General features: G+C 40.2%; 1 pseudogene; it reads right to left on the minus strand.

Moving 5' to 3' along the window:
• Positions 1-4,963: 4,963 nt before the first annotated feature.
• On the minus strand, positions 4,964-6,206 carry LOC137769173 (small ribosomal subunit protein uS13-like; annotated as a pseudogene).
• Between the last annotated feature and the right edge of the window lie 655 nt (positions 6,207-6,861).

The following is a 6,861-nucleotide window of genomic DNA, read 5'->3' on the forward strand; positions in this document are numbered from 1 at the left end:
CCAGGATTATTGCCAGAATTATCCAATTCTAAGTTGAATAGGAAACAGTCCCTGTCTTCAAAAAAATGATAATATATTTTTAAACCCCCAGCTGTATAGTGTGATAAATGCTAGTACAAATCATCAGCAAAACATCATGAGAGATCAGAGGCTTGGGGAGTTTAGAGTTGTGTTTAATCTGAGATGTTTTGGGGACACTCAAGTGGATCTATGCATTTGGTAGTTGGATTTACAGGCCAGAGACTGGAGCAGGCAATGTGAATGGTGATACAGGTATAGGAACCTATATAGGTGGTAGAGGAAGTCATGGGTTTGGAGAAAGTCGTGGAGAAACACTTGGAAATGAGTGAAGAGCTGCATGCAGCATGGTCACTTAAAAAGGGAACCAGAGAAGAATAGATGGAAGGAAGTAGAGGTAAACCAGGAAAGAGAAGCCATAGGCAGGGAGGGAAGAGAAATCATCAATAAGTATCCAGTGCAGCACGGCACTCAGAGTCTGTGTTGAACTGGAACCAAGGGGGTCATTGGTGACATTCATCAAGTCAGCTTAGAGCAGTGCCCGAGGAAGCCAAGTTGCCATCGCTGAGAAGCCATTCAGGCTGAGGAAGGAGGGAGAGCAAACCTAAGTATTTTCCTGGTATCGTAAAGAAAAATGTAGCCGCCTTTGCGTTGACATAGCGCCCTCTGACACACACTCGCCAGCGGTATTCGAGTCATCATTCTAGGCTCTATTTCAAGACTTTCCCCTCATTAGCAAGATCTGTGATCAAACCCTGAGAAGCCAGGAGAGAGGCCAAGCGAACTGACACTTTCCAGCAGTTATCAGGTGCAAAGTCCTTTATACACACGATTTCATTTAATTCCTACAAAAATCGTTTAATAAATTATTATTTTGGCTGAAGATGTGAAGTAATGACAAAAGTGAGGCGTAAGTTAAGTAGCAATTTTACTAATCTCAGCTGTTATCACTTTGCTTTGATTTTTGTAGTCTTAGGAAGACCTTTCATTTCTCTTGCTTATGATTTTGAAGAGCTTTCGACCATTGGCTGTCATGATTTACCCGAACACTGCTTGTAGGGTCTATGCCTCCTTCTCCTGCAAACTGTATCCTAGGATCACTGTTCACATCAGAGTGACCAGCTGTCCCGGCTCAGCCCTCATCACTTTGCTGATCCTTCCTCTGCCCATCCCAGGGGATCCTCAAACCATCATTTCTTTCAAACTCTATTTTTTTTCCCTTTTGGTCATAAACTGAAAAACTCATGCTGCATCTAGAAGCTGTGTCCAATCCTATGATGATTTTCTTCCAACTGGAAAAATGTACTCTGAGCAGCTAATTGAAATCATTCACCTGCTGCTCCTATTTCCATTTTGTATCAGGTTGGGCCACGTGAAACTGCCATGTTTGGAGGTCAGAAAAATTAACTGTCAAAAATTCCATATAGGCTTTTGGTGATCCCTTGTGCTTCATGGAGGAATTGATGGGAATATTGACTCCTGGTGCTTTAATGTTTGTACAGTTTTGTATATTTGAGTTCTATTTTAAATTTTATGTTATTTACATATTAGGAAGGTCAGTCTACTATTTTAATGTCTAGGAGACACACTAATTTTAATGGTATAGATGAACTGAGTAACCTGTTTAAAGCTTTTTTTTTCTTTATCATTTAGAGGGGACATATCTAAGAAGCTGAGATTTTATAGCACAGTTTTAATTTTTATTTTATTTTATTTTAATTTAATTTAATTTTATTTTTACAGCACAGTTTTTAAAATAAGAAACTATCATGAATTGTGAACTGCCCTAGGCACTTTAATCAGACCTCTGGTTGGTGATGGGCACTGTTAGTTAAAGTATGTCATGGAGGAAACACAATGAGATGAAAGAGAAGAGATTCCAAAGTCATAAAAGGAAAAACAGGGAGGGCTAGCCCTGGCTTTCACACCTGTGATCTTGTCATAGCATGGTGTAGTCAGAGTGCTAGAGCTAGAAGTGACCTTGAAAACCTCTGCTCTACTGCCTCATTTTCTGATGACAAAACTGAGCCTCAGAGAAAAGCTATATGGTGGCAGAAGTGGGATTTGAATTGGGAAATCTTGTTCCCAGTCTTGGGGAAAAAATTTATATTATTTAACATCACTTAGTATGTTCTCATTAGTTATTGCTAAGGTGCTATTATAATAAAAGGGATGCCATGGATGCATGTAAATGCATAAAAATTAGCAACAGCGACATTACTATTTTTACTGAGCATTTGGAAAGGAAACTCTGGTATCCACCGTAGATGAATGATGAAAGGACCAGATTCCAGATCAGACCTCTAAATTGGCTTGAATCCTCATCAAGTTTCTGGCCTTTAGCTTTCTTGGTGGGAAGTTCCTGCTTACCCTCAGTCTCCAACCTGTTGGCTTCATATTTCTGAGAAGCCACTGAATTACTGCAAGAATGTGTGACTCAATATCTATGTCAAGTGTGTCTGTAAGCTGAATAAATAATATTAATTGTTATTGTGCTATATATCTTGCATACAGTGTCTCATTTAATTCTCACAAAAGTGCTATGAGGTAGGTTTAATGATCACTCCCATGTTACAGGTGAGGAAACTCAGCCTCAGAGAGAGGAAAAAAATTGCTCAAGATCACAAAGCTAGCAAGTGGATAAATATATTCAAACCCAGGCCATTTAATCTCAAAGTTTATGTATGGTCTTAATCATGACGTAGGTATGTCTCTTACATATGTGTAATTACTCTTTTACAGATATCTATATGTGTTTTTATTGAAAAATTATAGACTTCAAAGTATTATATAATTTATAGTAGATTTGTGTTGTTTTTGTCTTTTCATTATTTTTCTACACTGAAACTGCCTCAAGTATCATGTGCTTGGTACATGATACAGTATTTTTTAAGAGCTTTTTTCAAGAATCTTGCTCAAAGCCTTTAAAAAATAAATAGAGAAAAATGCCTTTGTAAGTTGGTAGAACATCACACTTTTACCTCTCTTTTAACACATCCTGCTGTGCCTTAGGCAGGGAGCCCTAATTGTCCCCTTGACTCGAATGAGCACTGAGACACTTCTCAATTAAGACCTTTGGGTTACATCAAAATTGTCAATCCTGACACAAATACATTGAATTAAACAAAATAAGGTGAAATGATTTTAATCAGTTGGCTATTTTCATTCTTTTATTCACATATTCGTTTATTCAACAAATTTTTATTGGCTCCCAGCAGACATTGAGTTAGGAACTAGAGACACAGCTTAGACATGGTCCAACTGCAAAAAAAAAAAAAAAAAAAAAAAATGACACCTGCCTAGTTGTTTCACCTGTAAAACTCCTTCTTTGTTTTTTATATTTATATTTTATACATCCTCACTTAAAAGAAATTCACTTAGCAAATATAAAACTTAAGAAATATAGATAAGTTAGAATTTCACTCTCAAGAATCATCAAGTCCCGCCTTCCCTGCTCCCCAAGCTTCTAAACTATCACTGGCTGTGGGTCACTCCACAGGGATAGATGCCATAGCTGCTAGCCCCATCTTTGAATCCGGTTTGGCACCCTACACTATGGATGCTCTCTTTGGGTGCCAGGGGTATTACAGGGAGAGTTCTCAAAGAGCCTTTACTTCTGCTTTTGATTCTAAAGAAAATATCTGACTAATCGATTTTTAGGAAATCTCATTTCAAATTTTTAGGTTAGAATCAGGAGCTAGGTTAGACAGGAGGAATTTAAGGAGCTTTTGCCTAACTGGAAATCAGCATCAAGACAGCTTTGCTGCTATTCCCAGCAATGTGGCTCATATATAAAACTTAAGTTTGCCACTTCCCGTGGGCCTGAAGCCCATGGTGAATAAAATGCCGGGTGCAGTGTGCTTGTAAGACAAGAGCCCTCCCTTGCTCTGTAGGATGTTTCTTTCCCAGTCTGCGTTTCTATTCCTAATGCCTTGGCAGTGCTGAAGCTCTGCTACCGGCCAGCAGACTTGCCTGGTGCTTTTTGCTTAAGTCACCTGTCCTGGATCATCTGTAATCAGGGTCTGCCTACCTATTAGGGTCCCTGGTTATATGGTTTTGAATACTGTGTTTGGCTGATCTTTCACCTGAATGCTGCTCTGTCCATTGATAACCATGTTCATCCATTCAACAAATATTTACTGAGTGCCAGGCACTGTTCTAGGACCTGGAAATATAATAGTGAACAAAATAGAAAACAAAACAAAACAACAAACCCTGTCTTCATGGAATATTCTAATAGGTATCAAAGCCTGGTCAACTGGGTTCCTGCCTCATCTGCCACAGCTGAATACTTTCCCTATCCCTGAAAATCCTTTTCCAGCTCTCAGTTCTCTACAGTCTGCTGTCCCACTGCAGTGAAGTGAACCCTCCTCTTATAAGATAAAAAAAGTGTTATACGAAGAAAGGGCACCTGTCCAAGAGCAACTACATAGAAGCAGCATAAATCCGGAGGTCAAAAGGAGTTGAGGTTGGCAAATACACAGGGGACAATAAACACAGCTTTTAAAGTGTGACTTAAAAAGAGGAACAAAGAAGCAGCAGGCCCATTGGGTAGAGTCAAGTTGGCTGTGATCTACTTAGGAAAAAGTAAGCGATTGAAGCTCAATTTTACTTCTGTCTTCTTCCGGAGGAGAGTAAGGATGGGAGGGGAGGAGAGGCACGCCCGCAAGAGAAAGAGAATCCCAAGGTGGGAGGACCCAGTTACTGTAAACAGTCTCCCAAATGTAATAAATGGCAACCCAATGTACTATGAAAAAGGTGCAAATCATATGGCGGATCCAGTTTATAAAGAAGTAGAATTATACAGAATGGTAGAAGTGCCAGTTTGCCAGAGATGGGTAAGTACTGCCCCTATTTTCACAAAGTGTAAGAAGGGAAATTTTACATAACAAAGACCAGTGGCTTGAGGTTAGATTTGTTTCAGGTGTATAAACTATTTAGGTGTCTAAACAGGCCTGTAGACCTGTTTCTTCTTGGTCACACCTACGGTGTGGCCACTGCCCCAGTGGTTTTGGGGTGCTGGCCTTGGAATAAAGGCACCAGAAGTAGCCCCTGAATCTTTCTTGGGTTTTCCTACTCTTTATGGAGCTTGTCATCCAGATCACTGGCCAGAACCTGGATGTGATTTCCATCCTTCACGTCCTTCTGTCTGTTCCAGAACCAGTCTGTGATCTTGTGTTGGCTTGGATTTTGCGTGATGGTGATCACAAGTTCCACTTCATCCTCAGGGACCTCTCTTTGGGAGTCAACGTTTATTTTCCTCGGCACCAAGTGAGTATACTGTTGCCTCACCCCCTTCCTGGCAGTGATGGCAAAGGCTGTTTTCTGCAGCCCAACAATGTTGGTGTTGAGAACTCACAAAACAAGCTGGAACTTCTCAGGGATCACTAGAGATGTGGTGGTGGTATGGAGGCCTCCTGTGGAAGACAGATGTTGTATTTTTAAAGAGTTTGTTTGGAAGCCTCTAGGTCAGGAGCAGACAAATGATCTATGGGTCAAATCTGGCCTGTTGCTTATTTTTGTAAATAAAGTTTTATTGCAATGAAGCCATGCCCATTTGTTTATGACTGCTTTTGTGATATGGCAGCATTTTGGAGAAGTTGCAACAGAGACCGTATGGCCTGCAAAAGCCTACTTTTACTAAGTGTAAAATTTACTGTATTTACTATGCTGACCCCTGTTCTAAGAAAGAAGCATTGGGAACTAGGACTTGAGTTTGCTAAGAACAGTTACGTCCAATGAAACAATACACACACACACACACATATACACATATGTATATAGATACATATACATATTATATAGATACATATATTTTATGTATGTATATGTCAGGTTTAATAGATACATAGGTCCGGGAAATGTTATTCACACTGAGCCCATGGTCTTCACTAAAAATTCGACCACCATTTCTAAAGTATTTACTATATGCCAGCCAATCACTAGGAATGCGAAGATGAATAATTGCCTGGTAGAGGAGACACGTACAGAAAGGGACAATTCCAAATAGAGTGGTACTTGCTATGAAAGGAATATGTCCAGAATGGTGAGAGAGCTCAGAGGGGGAGTTTACCCACCTGAAGAAGATAAGGTGGAAGTTGAGTATGGAAGAATGAGCTGGAATTGGACCGTTGATGAAGCAGGGTATTCCAAACGGAGGCATCTGCTTCAGTAGTGGTGCAGGGCATGGGGTATCATGTTTAGTGGGAGAATAAAACTCGGTGTGATATTGTTAGAAAGTGCAAAGTGGCAAATGGCAGGAGATGCATGATGAGGCCAGGTTCAGAGAAGAAATGTTTTGCCAAGTTGACGAACTTCAACTTTATTATAGCAGCAAACAAAACACTACTGAAATGTTTTCGTTGCTGGAGGAAAACTGTCGGATTTGCAAATTAGATGAGCCCCTTTGGCAATGATGTGAGTCAAAGCAGGAATCCCGGAGCCTGGCTTAGGCGTTATTGATAGAAACAAATCAAGAGGAGGCTAGTGGCTGGACTAGGGTAGTGATGGTGTGGGTTGAAAGGAGGAACAGATTTGAGAAATATGGGATGTGAGACAGGCATAATGTAGTGGCATTTGATTTGGTAAAGGAAGAGTATGATAAATCAAGACTAACTCATAGATTCCCAGCATGGTGCCTAGATAAATGATGGTAGTTGATATGGGGAATCAGATGGAGAATCAGGTTTGGGCATATGAGAGATGATGAATTTGGTTCTGAACACGTTGATGTGACGAACTTGAAAGTTATCTATTTGGAGATTTCCAGCAAGCAGTTATATATGTGATCCTGAAACTTAGAGGGAAGACAGGGCCAGTCAGCCATCAGTGTCCACGTAGTGG

Source organism: Eschrichtius robustus, chromosome 9 (assembly GCF_028021215.1).
Source record: "Eschrichtius robustus isolate mEscRob2 chromosome 9, mEscRob2.pri, whole genome shotgun sequence".
NCBI classification, from domain to species: Eukaryota; Metazoa; Chordata; class Mammalia; order Artiodactyla; family Eschrichtiidae; genus Eschrichtius; species Eschrichtius robustus.